The sequence below is a fragment of the Arvicanthis niloticus genome, chromosome 28 (genome assembly GCF_011762505.2).
Source record: "Arvicanthis niloticus isolate mArvNil1 chromosome 28, mArvNil1.pat.X, whole genome shotgun sequence".
Classification (NCBI taxonomy): domain Eukaryota; kingdom Metazoa; phylum Chordata; class Mammalia; order Rodentia; family Muridae; genus Arvicanthis; species Arvicanthis niloticus.
In genome coordinates this window covers 22,951,057-22,968,562 of record NC_133436.1, presented here as the reverse complement: position 1 = coordinate 22,968,562, position 17,506 = coordinate 22,951,057, and the positions used below count along the sequence as shown (strand labels likewise).

The following is a 17,506-nucleotide window of genomic DNA, read 5'->3' as shown; positions in this document are numbered from 1 at the left end:
TGTACATGGTACAAGGACATTAAAATCACACACGAGCAAGCATGGAAAGAGTTGTTCTGGAATAATTGCCCCCTCCCAACCCCCATTGATTCTTGTTGTTGGCTGCGTTTCTCGAAAGCCATTAAACCTTAGCTACAGCCAGTATCTGCTAAGCAATAGTAGCTAACACCTACATTGATTATTTACACGTAACAGTGGTCAAGCCATCTTGAAAATAATTCAGCAACATGGATGTGCAGATCATTCTGAGCTCGCTGCCTTGTTTCCCTCAGAAACTGCTCACAGTAGTGAAGTCCCGTCAATGAGTTATTATAAATGTTTTATAAATACTATCAGCTCATTCCACTCATTTTTCTCAGCACAACACCTGTCCTGAGGTCCAGAAATCAAATTACTATCTCAGTTACTGGAAAAGTTCCAAGAGAAATCAAGCAATACCTCACCTAGAGAGAGACTAAAATAGTCACTAGAGCATCAAGCTGAAGAGCAGATGACAGAAAATCACACAGCTTCAAGCTGATCCTGAATCAGGTCTCCCTAGAGTAGACTCAGTATTTTCAAACCAGGATTTTGAAGTCATAGAAACAACCACATCCTAGGCAAAGTTCAAGCCATATTCCCAAGCCGTACATACATGGTTTTTAATTGCACAGTTTGGAATTATGAGATGGCCACTTCCCCAATCTTTCTATACACATGAATGAAATTAATCAGTATTTAGAAGAAGAAAAAAATGTTTGCAATAGATTTGCTATTTCTTTCTGGTTTTAGATGATATTCTCAAAAAACGCTAACAATGGGCAACACAAACAACAATAGCCATCTATACCAAGTCGAGTCCTACAATAATCACAAGAGTTAACTTGGGGCCTACACTTGCAAGCTAAAAGCCCTAACACTACCCTGCACCTCCACACTGTGAGAATGTGTGTGCGTGTGCATGTGCTTTAATTTTACTGAATCAACAAATACAGTCACCCTTCGATGAACTGCAAGATGGCTCAACACATTCTTTATCTTCAAACACTTAAAGCTGTAAGAATATCTCTGTCTTTCCTTTTTTTTTTTTTTTTTTTTTTGTTATGCAAGCTTTTCAAAGACACCCAAATATCAATGGTACCCAAGTTCAGGACCCAGTTTGCAGCTCTCTGCCAGGGTGGGAGTATGCAGAAGCTTGGCACCCAGCTCCTTCCCTCTGGCAGCTTCCTAAAGCAGACTAGGACTCGCCCCTCATGATGCAGAACCCACATGAAGAGTCCTCCTTACTGTATAAATTTCTTTTCATTTTGTGTGCATGTGTGTAGTGAGTACATGTGTGTTTGTGTATGTACCTGTGTACACAACATGTGGAAGCCAAATGATGTCAGCGTCTTCCTCTCTGGATTGTTTGAGACAGCGTCTCTTGCTACACCTGGATCTCACCAACAGGACAGACTGGCCCCCTGAGATACACCTGTTCCTGCTTCCCCCAGCATTAGGATTACAGACACACACAGAGATGCAGACACATACAGGCATGCACACACACTGTCACAGAATGAGCTAGGGGGGAAGGGCAGCGGTAGAACTCTTATCGTACAAGGGCAAGGCCTCCAGTTGTATTCCCAACAGTACAGAAATGAGTTGCACGCCTGGCTTTATGTTTATGTGTAGGTGTTTGGGGATCTAATCGGTCAGGTTTGTTCTCCCATTACTTCACTCACTGAGCCATCTCCCAGCCCTCAAGCTTAAAAATTCTTTAAAATCTTTTTCTACTGCGTTTTCCTTGTACAGCGTGAAATTAACCTGTACAGACATAGAAGTCTAACATCCTTTCCAGTCTTTCTCACTTCTTAGGATACGGTTTCCTTAAATTATGTAAGTTTGCCTCCTAAGAAGTCTTAAATTTCTGAGTACAACCAGTTATCAGGCCCATATGTTAAAAGCCTTTTCACCTACTCATCTGCAGACACCTTTTCTATATCTGTTGTTGGGGGGTAGCAGTGATTTCAAATGACAAGGAGACATTTTAAATGCTTGCAGAGCACCTAAAAGTGGTACGGCTACCTCCTGTCGAAGTCTGAGAGCGGTAAGGAAAATCCACTATTCACCCATGAGTGACCTGACGACAGGACTGCCAGTGATTGGCACAGAAGATGAAATTACGTTGCCTATAAGCCAAGGTAGGCAAGCTATGAGACATTTTCTCAGAAATGTTCATTTTCTTACAAATAAACACCAATACATGGCACTGCAGTAGATCCCCAGGGATCCGATACTACAAAGTACAGAAACATTTACAACTAGCTGAAGCGGCTGGGTCTGAACTGCCTTCCCTTTTCCTGATGCCCAAACCACCCTTGGCACTAGCTGGAGGCAGGGCCCTGATGCGACTCAGTCATCGGGACTTTAGCCCCTTCAGGAAACTGAAGAGTTCATCTGAACTTGGCATTTCAAGCAGTTCCATGTTAGAAAATGTCTAACCCATAGAACAGTGTGTCTATGTCTATGTCTAGCTATGACTTGACCGTGCTTGTTACCCATTGGACTGTTGAAGCTACTTATATGCAGTAAATTCGACGAATGGACAACGCTGGGTTTACATGCCTGGGGCTTGATGGGCAGCTTTCCCTGGTCATGCACAGGGGCCATGCTTTGTGAGTTTATGGGATGCTCCGTGGGGCAGGGTCGTGCTAACCGATTACAGCACTCATGGCAGTGGTTCACAGCATCTGGAGTAAACTCGAGTCACTGTGTCCTTATACACGTGAGCAATCTCCCAACACTCGAAGGGCCAGAAAGGCAGATAGAAATGCATGTAGACTCCAAATACTGCCAACCTCACACTAGTCTATCACCACTATCCCCACCGTAGCAGCTTGGTTAGTGCAGTCGCCCTGCTTAATGACTTACTCATGCTAGCTTTCCTTAGAAAAACATGGCAAAACTGCTAATATTTGAACCAGGAAGACACTCCTATTCCTGTAACCCAAACACAATAATCCACTCTTCGCACCAACATGAACACACATCATTCATATGCCCTTGTACTGGATATGCATTCTTGGTGTTTTCCTTATTACTCTGTAAGCAATTCTTTATTTCCATGTGTTCAGACAGCTCATTTTTACCAACCACATATTGTTCCATAGAGTTAGAATGATGTCATCTCCTTCATTAGCCCTGTATGTGGGAATTCTTCACAAGCTTTTATCTGTGTCGCCAGAAATAAAATGCTATGTTGCGTAAAATATTATCAGAAATAATATTAAACCAAAAGGTACGAATACTTTATGAACTTACATTTGATGCATACCAAATCATTTCAAGTACTTATAAAGCAGCCAACAATAAATAAGTGCTTTAATTCAGCAAATTTCCTGACTTTGTACTTGATGTTTAAAAAAAAAACACTTTATTCAGTATTAGTTGTGCCTCAGAATCTTTGATTATTTTAATGGTGACAGTAGTTATTTTCTCATTTAAAATAATTGTATTGTCTTTTACCTTAGATGAAAATTTTACCTAATTATGTAAGTTGACCATGTTTAGGTTATATGGCTTTGGGGGGCGGGGTTGCGCACGCACACCTGTGTGCATGTAAATATGTACATATGTGTGCAGATGCCAATGGAGGTCAGAAGAGAGCACTGAATCTCCTGGAAGAGCAGTAGTTCCTAGGCAGTTGTGAGGAAACTGCTGTGGGTGCTGGAAACCAAACTCTGGCCTCTCTAACATCAGCGGTGAGATCTTCACAGCCCTGGTTGCTGGGTTACTTTGCATCTGTATGTTATAGCCTACGGAGTTGGTTTCTCCCTCTTTACTTTTTCTTCCATCCACATACTGAAGACGGAACTTTGATTCACACTGTGTAACAGTGTCACACTACATGACTGGCACTGAACTACATAGCTCCATGTTGTTCCACGGCAACATGCACACGGCACGCTGCGTCAGTTAGCACTGCGTGCGTGTGTCTGAGTCTGCAGTAGGACGGCCTTCTGCTCCTGGTGATGTTTTCCTAACACTCCTTGATACACGTGTGTGTTTGCAATGCTCTCATCTGCTTCGTTCCGGGTTCCTTAGCCTTCAGTCCCTGTGTTAAATGCCTTTCATTTCAACCATACTCAAAACCGTCCGTCTGGATTATGGTTAAAATTGCTCTGTGCAATAAATACAACAGTTAGTTGTAATGAATGGAATCATCTCTTCTGGACTTTAGTTGTCCATGTTTAACCAGGCACACCAGATTATAAATGATGGCTATGCATGTAACACGCAACTTGACATTTAATATACACTCATCTTCTGTTGGTCTCCTTATCTCTTTTCCTGCTCCTGTTTCATATGCTAAAAATATAGCATTGCTATCCAGCAACTAATTGCTAATTCTCTTTACACCCAACCCCCCAGAATAATATTCTCTGAAGGTGGTAAAACGGAGATTAAATAGGTAAGTATTTTTAAGTCCTATCTTAAATAAAACAGATTAATTTTCTTGACAAAACTGAGATCAAATTTGATAAACACAAGTTCCAAAAAGGATTCCCCATCAGCCATTTCATTTGCCCCATCTGACGAGCCATGTAGCTCATTTAAAACAAGAATGGATGGCTCAGACAACCTAGTACAAAGTACTTTCCTCTCTCTTCCTTCACCAGTGTCTCCTGATTCTTCTGTTATTTAGGTTTGAACTCAAAGACAGAGAAAGCAGAGTGTAAATGACCTGAAGCTATAATAAAACAATCAGGCCTGGTGACACAGGCCTATATTCTCAGCACCCACAAGGTAGAGACAGGAAGATGAGGAGTTTAAGGTCAGCCTCAGCTACACTGCAAGTTTGAGACCAGCCTGAGTGATATGAGATCCTCATACAAGTAAAAATATTTGAAACTTATTTTTTTGTACCAAAGACAGTCTGGATTTTGCTGTGCATGCTAATTATAGCCATATGTCATTCTCTTGGTTTACTGGCTGCTCTATAGGTACTTGAAAATAATCTCACATTTCAAATAGCCTAAGTGGTCCATACATCCAGACTCTATGTTGACAGGCAAGAGGTCAACACACAAAATGGAAAGAAAGCAAGTCAATTATCTCTGTGAGAGTGGGCACTTAAGGACCGAGGCTGGTTCTGTGATGACTTGAAAAGCCACCTTATGTGTCGAGTTGTGTGAAAGTATGAAATACAAGTGCCATGTTTCTCTGCTTTACTGAAAAAACAGAGAGAGCGGCAGATATTTCATCTGAACCATGTTTTCTGAAAGACTGCAAGATGTCTACAAATTTTCTTCCCTGGAGTTCAAAATAGCAAGCTGAGTAGGAGTGAGTACTTTGAGACAGAAAGGGAAAAGGGAGAGAAAGGAAGGAGTGAGGAAGGGAAGTTGGGGGGGGGGGGGAGGAGGAGGAGGAGCTAAGGAGAGCAAACCATACTGTCTGGTCCTTGGTGTGAGTGGTCTGCAAGACGCCATGAGCTATGTACATGGTTTGTGTGAAATAATAGTTTGAGCCAGAATGTATATACAGTTCATAAGACTTCACACAGAATCTCCTGGTCACATCTTGTGGTGTGTGTGTGAGTGTGTGTGTGTGTGTGTGTGTGTGTGTGTGTGTGTGTGTATCTGAACTTGGAGCATGCTACTTTGCTAGACAGGCTGGCCCGATTAGCCCCAGAGATTTTCCTGTGTCTACCTCACCCAGGTTTTATCAAATCGGTGCTGGGGACCAGAGCTCAGGCTTCATGCTTGCATGGCAGGTGCTGATGGAACCATCTCCTGAGTGGGACCAGATAAGTGGGACCAGTTATATGTAAAGACTAAACTAACAGCATCAGAGGTACAGGAGAAGCAAGCAGTTCTCTATTATAGTCAGATACTTTTCTAATAGAACTTCTGTTGCAGATGGCTGTGGTCTTGGCAGTGCTTTTTACAACATAGTCAACACGGTGGTTTGTTAAATTAAAATGTTGGTTGGTTCTGGATCCTGTAGGTCTGAAATGAGTCCCCCAAATGGATCACGTGGTAATATGAGAGCTGGAGTTTGAGAAGCAAGATACTAGTTAATAGCCAGCCAGTTACACATGCTTGTAAGTGCCCGATTTTCCATTAGACACTAAAGGAAGTGATGAAGTCTATGATAGGAACACCGAACGGCGCACACACACAAACACACACAGAGTGTTTTTTTTTAAAGTGGGTGCCCAATGCTAAAATATGTGGTCAAGATCCTAGGAATAATAATTGCTGAGATGAGGGAGAGTTCAGTTTAGTACGCAGCAGCTGCCAGTGACTTCATGTGTGTGGAGGGTACGGGCCCTAGGGTGGAATGAGACAGAGACAAGAACGAAGAAGGGCTCCCAGGACAAGCAAGAGGGCAGGGTTTAGACGGCTACAGCACACCTGCTTTGAGTCATACATCCTGTCAGTGGAGGCGTCCATCCAGAATTCACTTTTAACCAGGGGAGGAAAACCTCAGCTCTGCCTAATAGTTTCAGGACTGAGAGTTACAATCTTATGCTGAGGACTGGATAGCTCGCCTTAGGCCTGTGCAAGTAACCTCTACTGGCAAGAGTAACAGTGTCAGGAATATAGATGTAAGCCTGGGAGAAAAAAAAAATTAGCCTTGCATTTTTGTATACATACATAATCACGTATACATGTCTCTAATGGCAACAACTTTAACAGCATTAGGCAGCATTTTTTTTTTTACTGTGACATAATTCATCATTTTCTGTTAGTGTCTGAATATTACTTTGGTTGCAAAAATAAATGTGTCTCCTCCTATGAAGTGCTTTGGGATGGCATATACCCACACACCACCTTCAACGACAGCGCCCTTCTTCCTTTTCCTCCCACACTGGCTCACAATAGGAAGAAACATACCCAGATACAGGATGAAATCATTAATGAATTATACCTTAGGTTTTCTTTCTTTCTTTTCTTTTTTTTTTTTTTTTTTTTTTTTTTTCCGCCTCTGAGACATTTTCCTGCTAGCCCACATTATGGTGTTATATATTGCACAGCAGATTCAGTGGCAGAGCAAGAGGAAGCCGAAAGATCTATCAAAGTGAACCTTCCCTGGTGAGACCACTCTGAAGAAGGTTAACAAGGGGCTATGGGTGCCTAACTGCAACCAGCAAGGGCAAGAGAAGCATTTGGGAAAGGATTAGGACAGACACATCAGCATCCTCAGGTCAGGTTAGCCACCTGACCATTCTACCTCCATTGGCCATAGAACAAACAGACACCATCATGTGAATAAAACACAGAGAAACAAGCTTGGAATGCCACCGTGTACCATGCTCCATGCTTCTCCTGCACTGAACACCCATAAAGTGTACACAGCACTGCATTAACTGTTCCAGATACATGTGTGTCCTAGCAAACTCCTCTGTGCTATCTGTCCCCACAAAAGAAATCAGAATTTAGGGAGCACATGATTCTGCCATTTCAAAACCCTGAGGTTTGAACATCACAAGATACCCATTATGACATTGGTACTAGGTTAGAGCCCTGAAACTCAGTTTCTTCCAGTGAATTATCTCCCTCCACCAGTTCAATTAAGGTCCAGACTTTCACACACTCACTAATGTTGACAACGTGTTATTAGGGTAAGGGTTCTAAATGAAGTCTAACTTATAAATAGCTGTAGAATGTGAAATACAGTGTAAACAGGGAATCACTGGTAAGACCATGGAGCCTGCCTTCCACAAACCTCTTCACCTTTCTACTCAGAACCCTCGGAGCCCTTCCTGGTACTCTCCCTTAAGTAAGTCATGTAAGCAAGTCAGCTCCAAGTATCTCATTTTGCTAAACCCACAACAACAAAAGAACTCCAAAGTTTCACTGGAAGTGACCAGACTAACAAACAAACAAAACCAAAACCCAAATCACATAGTGAGTTTCTGTGAAAAGAAGTTAAGAGAAAAACAAAGCCGAACATGAAATCTTAGGGCTGTACAAACTTAACTTGAAGAAGGAAATCGCTGCTGGTGAAGAGGCGTACTCAGAGGCGGGGCTTTGCTAGAACAGGATGCACATCTCCCTTCTGTGGGAAATATCATCACCAAATCTAGTGAGATGCACAGCAAGTGACTCTTGCCATACAAATCAGGACAAGACAGGTTTCTTTTGGGTTCTCTGAGGCTGTTACTGTTTGTACTGAACTGGCACTTCTGAATGCAGACCATCGGTAATAACTCTCCCGCACTGAACACCCATAACGTGTGCACAGCTTTGGGCTCATCATGGGACTTCCAGAACCATTTCATACTCCTTGGTAGCTATCACTGTAATCCTCTGTGTTCACGTGTCCACCTACATTTAGGTGTCCACCAGAAGTCAAGAGGTTCTATCTGCAACAGCATGGCTTCTAACAAGCTTGGAGCTGTGGTTGAAACAGGGCTCAGCTGAGAAAGACTTCCCCTGCCAGAACTGATGTCTTTGGGAATCCGGCTGCCAGGCCTAGACTAAAACAAGGTCAAAGCATCCCCAAGAGGAAGCCGCTCAACTAGCTGGGTTGGTTTCCCTGAACCAGGCCTAGAAAACCCTTCAGACTAACAATAGACCTGGCAAAAAGCTGTTTGTTGTCTCCCTCCACACAGAGGGGAGGATCCTCCTCCCAAGTGACAGGCAGGGTGCAAACCTGTCTCCAGCAGACACCAGAAGGAAGCACAGCTAAGCAGAGCAGCCAAGGACAGCCAGCCACTTGTGGCTCAGACAAAGGCATACTCTTTCAGTCTCAGGACTAGGACTGTGGAAATATATATTACAGACAGGACATCCCTCCTGGCACTCACTGTGAGTGAAGCCCAGGCCACAGCAACAACAACCTGGCCAGAGGACAGCCTGCACTGCACATCAAAGCCAGAGGCCCTGGGAGGCTGGCCTGCAGCCAAAGACACTGGGAGCTGCTGAGGAGTGCACTGCCCGGGACAATAGGGAAGGGACCTGGTAGAATCTATGAATTCCAAGCACTGGGGAGGTCTTCTCAGAGATCCTGCCCTCTCCTGTCAGAGCCATGATTTAATCTCTTTGAAGAAATAAAAAAAGGAAAAGAATATACATTCTCCAACTTCTCTGTCTGAAAGACAGACACCACAATGCAAGCTGAAAGCACTCTGGTCCCTATAGCCTCCAGCCAAAGTCCAAAACAATAGAGCTAAGTGAGATGTGGCACCCTCCCCCCCTTCATCTGAACGTGGGCCTTAAGTGAAGAGAATAATCTCAAACATTTAAATGCAAACATCACAGTAGCACTGCTACAGCCTCCCAGATATTTCCCACCAATTCTGTCTAATTAGAGTCACATCGAATGTTAATTATAACCTGACAGCTGTATGATCTGCCAGGGCACAGCTAGCAGTCCTTTTTTAGGTAACAAGGATTGAAGGTGAGGCTTCAAATTCTGGCTCACAAGCATGACACAGCTCCTGCATAAGACGACCCTCCTGGAAAGGTTTAGCCACTTACTCAACAGAAACAGAATAAGCTGGGAACTCACCTTAGGCTCCGTTTTTTCTTTTTTTTTAAGGTAACCACACAGGAGAAACCCTGCCCAGAATGAGGGTTCTGTGAACAGATCATTCTGGGCTAGAAAAGGGCTTACAAACTTGAGGATCTGAGTTCTGATCCAAGGCTCTCCACATATATAACGGCAGACACCCAGTGCTGGGTGATCTTCTGTCTTCTGGCTAGCATCATTGACCTCTGAGTTCAGAATGAGACCCTGACTCAAAAAATAGGGTGGACGGTGACTGAGAAAAACACCTGCTGTTGACCTCTAACTCATACACATACACACACAGGAACATACTACAAAACCTATAAAAGACAGAAAAATACCTTCCTTTCCTTGCTCTTGATATGTGAAGGCTGAAAGCTGCCATCCTTCAAGATCCTTTAGAATAGAGCAAAGAGTGGAGACATGGGACTCTTGTAACCTTTAAGTGAGTGGGTTCCCTGTGAGAAGCCACGCTACACAAATGTTCATTAGAACAGAGAGGGCCTGTCAGGTCTCTTTCCAGAGGAAATGTATATGAGTTGAGGTCACTCCGCGCTAATCGGGCCTGTACATCATGGCTGTAAGGCCAGCAGCACATGCTCCATTAAACAAGCAGTTTATCAGAGCTCCGCCTGTCATCCCTAATGGCATGCTGGGGGAGAAATAACTTCCAACTCCTTGCTAATCCGGTGTAGGGATGCCAAGGTACAGTGTTTTACTTGATTGCATAAAATGAAGAGCTATTTTCAGCTTCTGAATCACTGTCCTGGCTCCTTCAGCAATCCTAAAGACGTATTGCAAGCCTCTCAAAATATCTTTTCTCTTCGACTTTCACTTATTTTGACATAACATTTAAAGGAATCATGGTAAGCCTCCAATACATGAAACTGTAGAGGGAAGAGGTAAAAAAAAAAAAAAAAAGAAGAAGAAGAATTTACAAATATTTACCAATTATAGTGGTCACTGTTAGAGGGACAGTGGGCCACCAGCACTTAGCAGGACTCCAGTTCCCCAGGTCACAAACGATTTTGTTTTAGTCACTTCTGAAGAGGACTTTGAAGAAAAACATAACAGTAATGGAAATTTCAAAGCTTCTAACTGATATAGGAAGAACCTTCGCTATTTCTGTGATTATTCCCCCGGGACTTGTACTGACTGTTCGGAAAACAGGATGTTTTGTTTGTTGTTCCTCATAAAGGACAACCAAGCCAGCATCAAGACTCAAAAGCCATCCAAGCTAAAGATCCATGTGAAGTCTGGGGATATTCAAAAAACCAAATGGAATTTCTACTCATGTATTTAAGTTTTTTTGCTCAACGTGAGATGACCTCAGGGGGGAAGCCAGTTTCTTGTTTTTATGGATGCCAAAAGGGAAAGACAGTTACATAAGGCCGCTCTGCACCCGTTCTACATCCGAGCTCCATGAATTCCACCCTAACTACAGCTGAGCCTTCACAGCTAAAGCTTCCTATTTGTAAAATTAGCTCAGATTAATGTGTAATAACTAGAGACTGGCTCCGTGGAGTCAGAACATGCTACATCCAATCAAGGAGGACTGATGGTTTTGATTTTTTTACGAAACCAGAAAAGACATCGTTTTAATATCTGACTGCTTAACAAACTTTACTACCTGATGAAATACAATTTGTTCCCTGTTTAAATCTCTGTAACATTCTAAGGACCCCAATAACAATTCTCTCCTGGAGTTGCTGAGATGCACAGTACTGTGATGAAACCATTCACACGAAATTGATGAATTTAACAGGACTAGATTTCAAGATGACAGGCGGCACACACCAAGTGCCATCTGTATCCAGACCTGGAATGGCCTCTCAGTGAAACTTGAGTTTTCCTCCAAATACTTTTATCTACATAAATGGAAGGATAGGTGCCCCTTCCCGGATCCTAATCCCTAGGAGAATGTAGGACACGGGAGGAAGTGTGGAACATAGCTCAGCAATCAAAAGCAACTAGTTGGCTTCTGCTTTCTCCAGCTACTTTTCAAAGTGCCTGGAAAAAAATCAAATGAAAACTGCTCGCTGCCATCATCCCATCACAGGTCTCCATTCAAGCCCATAAAGGCGAGAGAACGCTCTTCCAAAGTTCTACAGGCTACATTATACTAACAAGGCTTGACAATAATGATGATGATATGTGTGTATGTGATATATATATATATATATGTATATATATATATATAGTTTATATATGTGTGATGTATATGTGAGATATATATGTACAATATATGTGTATGTATATTACATATATCAACATATATCATGTAATATATATTTGGTACCATTTTATGTAACATAGAATATAAAATATAAAATTTAGAAAATAAACTATGAATATATAATATATAATGTAATATATAATATAAAATGTAAATTGTATGGCATGATATATGACATATGATATATGATGTATTATATATGGTGTATAATGTAAGATGTATAATTTAATATATAATCTAGAATATGGATTATAGAATATAGAATGTATAACATAATGTATAATATATATTATGATCTATGATATAAAATATAATGTATAATATATAATATGTAATGTACATTATATATAATATATTAGGCACAATTTTGATAATAACTATTCCAGTCTCTGTAACTGGCTATTTCTGTCATCTGTTAGTCTTTTACACACTGTGCTATGTCATTGAAAGGTTACAAGAATTATCTTTGACCTCAAAAAAAAAAAAAAATCACATGATCAGAAGAAGTAAGAGAAGTACAGCCTTTCAGGTTACTGTAGGACCCTAGGAAGGGTAGATGGCTCATGTCAGGAAATGTCTGAGAGAGAAGATTCTGAACACCCAGCAGCCCACAGCTGTCAGGGAGGCAGGGAGAAAACCCAGGGTGAGAGGAAGCATGTTCTGTTGGGAAACAAACTCACATTGAGGTGCCCTCAGGCACATCTGAGGTAGAAATATACAAAAGGGAACTAGCTATGCTTCTAGGTATGGAACCCAGTGGATGTGTGTACATATACAACGTGCAAAATCCAGCTGTATCCATGAGCCTGGAGCAACGGTCAGAGCAAGGGTTCTGCAAGAACCCTTCAGAAACTGCAGGCTGTAAGAGGTCCTTCTGGTGGCTGAAATTTGGTTTAAGTCATGAAGACAGGTATGTGTAAGAGGCTGAAGAAGCCGCTTGACTGGCAGCAGCCTGGGCAGAGAGCCCCTAAAACAAAGGAGGGAGAGTCAGTGATAGTGAATACAAATCCAAATCTGCTGGCTGACATCAATCGCCAGCTGACATGTGTCCATGTTGTTGAGTTTCAAAACCAGGAAGCTATTGCGATATCAACTTAGGTGGTCAAGATGATGTTGGGTTAGGAACGAACAATGTAGTAGCTGGGAAAGCCCTGGTACTTGTTTTATCGCTTTTTTCCCCCAAGATGGAAGCGATTTCAACATTTTTCAGTTTCCCATGTTGAGAAGTCTTTAATGGAAAGACCTGAGGGAAGAAAATAACAAAGTCCTAACAAGATTTTACAAGATTAAATTTTGGCCACAGTGAAGAAATAATTATGACTTGATTGTGTTAAAGTAAAACTTCAAATTCTCAACAATTAGCTAACCACTAATATTGATTTATGGACCTCGGCAAGCCTTTAATCAAAGGAATATGCTGTTCAGCCATAAAAGAAATCAGTAAGAAGTCACACAGAACTGTGGAAAGCGTACATAGAGAAGTCCAAGCGGTGGTGACTTTCTACCAGATATTTCCAAGCTGAGAAGGTCATCCACATAAGTCCCTGCTCTAAGGCAGGATTTTAAATAAATGCAATAACAACCACTTCCACTGGAAAAATCTAACCAGCGTTATTAGTATTTGAGTCAAAGAGGGGGGCCCAAACCACCTGGCTAAAGGAACTTTTCAAACATTTTCTCTAGATGTCAGTCCTAAGCCTGGTTAAAGGCAGCAGTGAAAGACCATGATGAAAGTTCTCATGCGCAGCACCTACGGGTACCTCAGCACCAAGACAGATGATGCACCGGGCCCTACCATGTTCTCATCTTGAAAGTCATTACATAACAAAGAAACTGCCACATTGAAAACATTCAACAAGAAACCAGTCCACCTGAAAAACTCATCGCCTGACCCTCTGATGGTTTGTTGTAAGCAGTGGTGGTAACTGAAAACCTTTCAATTCATGGGACTGAAAATTCAGAGGAGAGTGTGTGTGTTCCTTTCAACCTTAGAGCATTACTTACCAGCTTGCTGTCTGAGGACTACAACAAAAACAGAAGCACTTTCTTACTTCTTTTATAAGTTAGTATTTTTCTAAGTACTTTGCTCTTAAGTCTTAAGAGATGTCAGGAAAAAAGAAAATAAACACAAAACTAGACCAACAACAAGGAACAACTTCAGCAGGCCTGAAACACGTAAGACCTGGAAACAGACGCTGGCGCCTAGCCAAGAAGAGGGCCCACTTGCCTTCAGTCTGGGTGTTGACTCCCACAGATACCCCAGGTATTACCCAAAGCCCTTATGAGACACAACAGTTCACTCTGATGGTCCAGACTCTGTTACGGCCACCCTGGTTTCTATAAAGTAATGGCTTAAAATTTGATCTTCCTACTGGAAATGTTAGGTAAGTGAGACATGTAGAAATCCGAATGAAAGTGACTGGCATTTACTGACCTTGTGGGCTCCAGCACTGTCTTAAGTGATTGCTATGTTTCCCATTAATCTCTTGTAAGACAAGTAAAATTATTTCCTACCATCAACTCACTGTTGCCCATTCAAGGCCTCAGGAGTTTGAGGATCTTGTCCATGCCTATAGAGAAAGTGCTGAAGACTTTTATTGACTAATTGACTGATAAATTTATGTATTTAGAGGATTACATACTTACAAGAGTCAGTTCTCTCCTTGTACCCTGTGGGTTTCTGGAATTCAACTCAGGTTTCCAGGCTTGGCCACAAGCACCTTCACCCATCGTGTCATCTCAAAGGCCCTAAAGATTAGTCTTTTAATCCTCTGAGACATACTTAGGATCTATAACAGATGGAAAAGACAACACAACCTTGCCATGGTGTCGCATGCCTTTAATCCTAGCTCTTGGGAGGCAAAGGCAGGCAGATCTCTGTGAGTTCAAGGCCAGCCTAGTCTACAGAGTGAGTTCCAGGACAGCCAAGGCTATACAGAGAGATCCTGTCTCAAAATAAAAAAATAAAATAAAACAAAACAACAATAAAAAGAAAGAGAGAAAAGAGAGACACACAGAGAGAGAGAGAGAGAGAGACAGACAGACAGACAGACAGACAGACAGACAGACAGACAACATACCTCCAAGTCATATGCACCCCGTTTTCAAATTCAAGTTTTACTGACTCACGTGATACTGGGACTGAACCAGGAAGAGCTAAAGACACGGGTTCATGCTGAGATGGTGTAACTGCCCTGCCTCGATGACAAAAAGGACCCTGCAGGTCACCAGATCCTTCATGGTGATACAGTGCTGCCAGACTTAGAGCAAAGTTCGGTCCTCCACAGCCAGCACCAAAATCAAAATCTTTCTTACATAGCTTAGACCATTGTTTTTCTTCATTCATTGTCTTCATTGATTTTGGCTCTAAGAAGTGTCTGTTACTCTCTGGTGTCAACTATTGGTATGCTTGAGAGACTGTCTATAACCGGGACCCTCTAGATGACTTTTCGAGAGGCTGCCACTCCCCCTGTCTCTAGAAATGACCATCTATTCCTGCCGTCTTTGCTTAAGAGCGACAATTTAAAAAAAATTCACTACATGCTGCTCTTTTAAATTTTGCAGTAACATTGGAAAATGCCTGTAATTTTTCCAGCGAAAAAATAGCGCTTACTTTTCCTTTAAACACGTTCCTTGGTAGGCTGTCCACGCACGCTCCAGTGGACAGCCATGCCCAGATGAGCACCTCTACTGGGACTCAGTGGGCTTAAAAACCAAACCAAAACAAAACCAAAACAAAAAGGCATGAAGTTGGGAGGAGGGTGTGGTATTAGAGACGTCCAGGAGGAGTAGAAGGAAAGGACTGAGAAAGGATATGACCAAGCACATTGTCTATTTGTATGAAATTCTCAAAGAATAAATAAAAACACCCTATACCAATCTTCACAATAAACTGTTTTTTCCTTCTCATGTATTCACTGATTCATTCAACAAATAAACTTACAGTGCTGTGTCACATGGTTCTGATCCCCACGGATCTTCCGAACTAGTGAAAACCAACTGTGACTGGTTGAACCACATAACAAAGGGCTGTCTGAATAGTTAATAGCATGCTCTCTCAAACTCAAGACCTGAAGCCCCCACAATCGAAACTGTCCACCAGGTTTATATTTCATTTCTACAACTATCCAGTGTCCGGGGGCAGCCTGAACTCAACTTTAAAATCATCAGTAAGATGTTCTAGAAACTTCCCAAAGGAAGTAACTGGCTCAGCACTCTCACATTCTAGCTTTGATAAGTTTATCTATGTACAGTGCCCATCTTGACAACTTGAGAGGGCATAATGGGAACCATTAGACCTCAGGCCCAGGAGTAAGGGTCTCCTGGTGTGAAATGCAAGTATCCCTACCCTGACAACTGGATACAAGCATTTCATCATTTGATGTGCAAACAAGAACTGAGGTTTTGTGCTTCTCTTATAACTGAACTTTTCTTAGTTTCATCGCAAATTTGTACAGCGTAGATTGTCTGTTTTCTTTCTCTTTAAAACTGAACTTGTCCAGTTATCTTTTACAGACTTTGGTGAGCTGGGATCTCAATCCGTAGCAACTATTCTTTTCTGCTGTTGGCCGACTGTGCACTTGGTAAAGACTGACCATGGCATGACCACAAGGGATCCAAGAAATATTTACATGCTTCCTCTAGTCCTTAGGAGAGGAGCAAGACACAGCTGCCTCAGTCTGTCAGCTCTATAAGCCTGGGACTGAGAGGGAAGGTTCTGTCCCACAGGAGCAGGAACCCTGACCTCACAACCAAGAGCATCTCCCTGAAGTGTTCTGGAAAGCCTCACTTGTAATGGGTACCAGCTGGACCATGCCACCTGCTCGCCCATCTCTCATCTCCTCCTCTTTCTTGAAAAAAGTGGCATTCCCCAAGTTCACTTTTATTTCTAGTACTGGAAATCTGGATTGTGTTTCCCCTCTAGACTAATGTCACAAACGGTGATTGGCACCCTGGGCTACCCCTCCTAAAGCTTATATAACCAGATTTAGAGTTAGCCTAAGGCAAAGTAATAAGAGTGCCACGGAACCTGCCAACCTTGAATGGCATAGTTTCTTGCCAGATCTCCCAATTGAGGACTTGAGTCAATAGTATATCAAACTGTCTTTCCCAACATAGGCCACAAAAGACCAGGAAGAACTCTACAAAGTAAGCAAACAAGTAAGAATAGCAAGACTCATTGTCTAGAGGCACACACAGTGACCTGGCGCTGCACTGATGGGGACATTCTCAATGACTCCTGTCTTTGTCAGAGGCAGCAGGGTCTGTCCAGTTACTGGCAGCAGCAGGAGGCAGAAAATTGAAAGGAAGAGACAGAAGAATTAAGTGAGTCAGAAGCAAGGGCAGTCCTTGAGGAGGGAGTCCCAGCCTTTGGGAGACAGGGAGAGGGAATTCCTGCCACAAGCCAGCAGGGGAAGTCCCCTGGTTGGGATTGCTATTCACTCTGTCATAAACTAGGAATAGGAATACTTACTATTTAGAAATTTAACCCTCCCCATCCTTGCTTTCCTACTCGGCATCTTAAGTTCAAGCTCTGCGCTGCTGATAAACGTTTAGTTCAGGCTGGCAGATACACAGGCTTCAGATTTCCTGATAGCCTATGAAGGCTTACATTTTGTCTCCCAGGGGACATTGAGCAATGGCAGGGTTCCTTCTGACTGTTAAGACTGGCAAGAGAGGAGGGCTGGGCTACTGTCATCCACTGGGTGGAGGACAGGGATGTTGGGAAATATTTTGCAATGCACAAGACAGTCTCCCTACGGCAAGGAGTATCAACTCCACCATGGAGAT

At 42.5% G+C, this 17,506-nt stretch overlaps 1 protein-coding gene across 7 annotated transcripts in view; it reads right to left on the bottom strand.

Annotated features, from left to right (window-relative positions):
• The window catches only part of Hivep2 (HIVEP zinc finger 2), a 185,104-nt gene that overhangs the window by 86,778 nt on the left and 80,820 nt on the right, over positions 1 to 17,506 (bottom strand). The gene's annotated exons all lie outside the window — the stretch shown is intronic.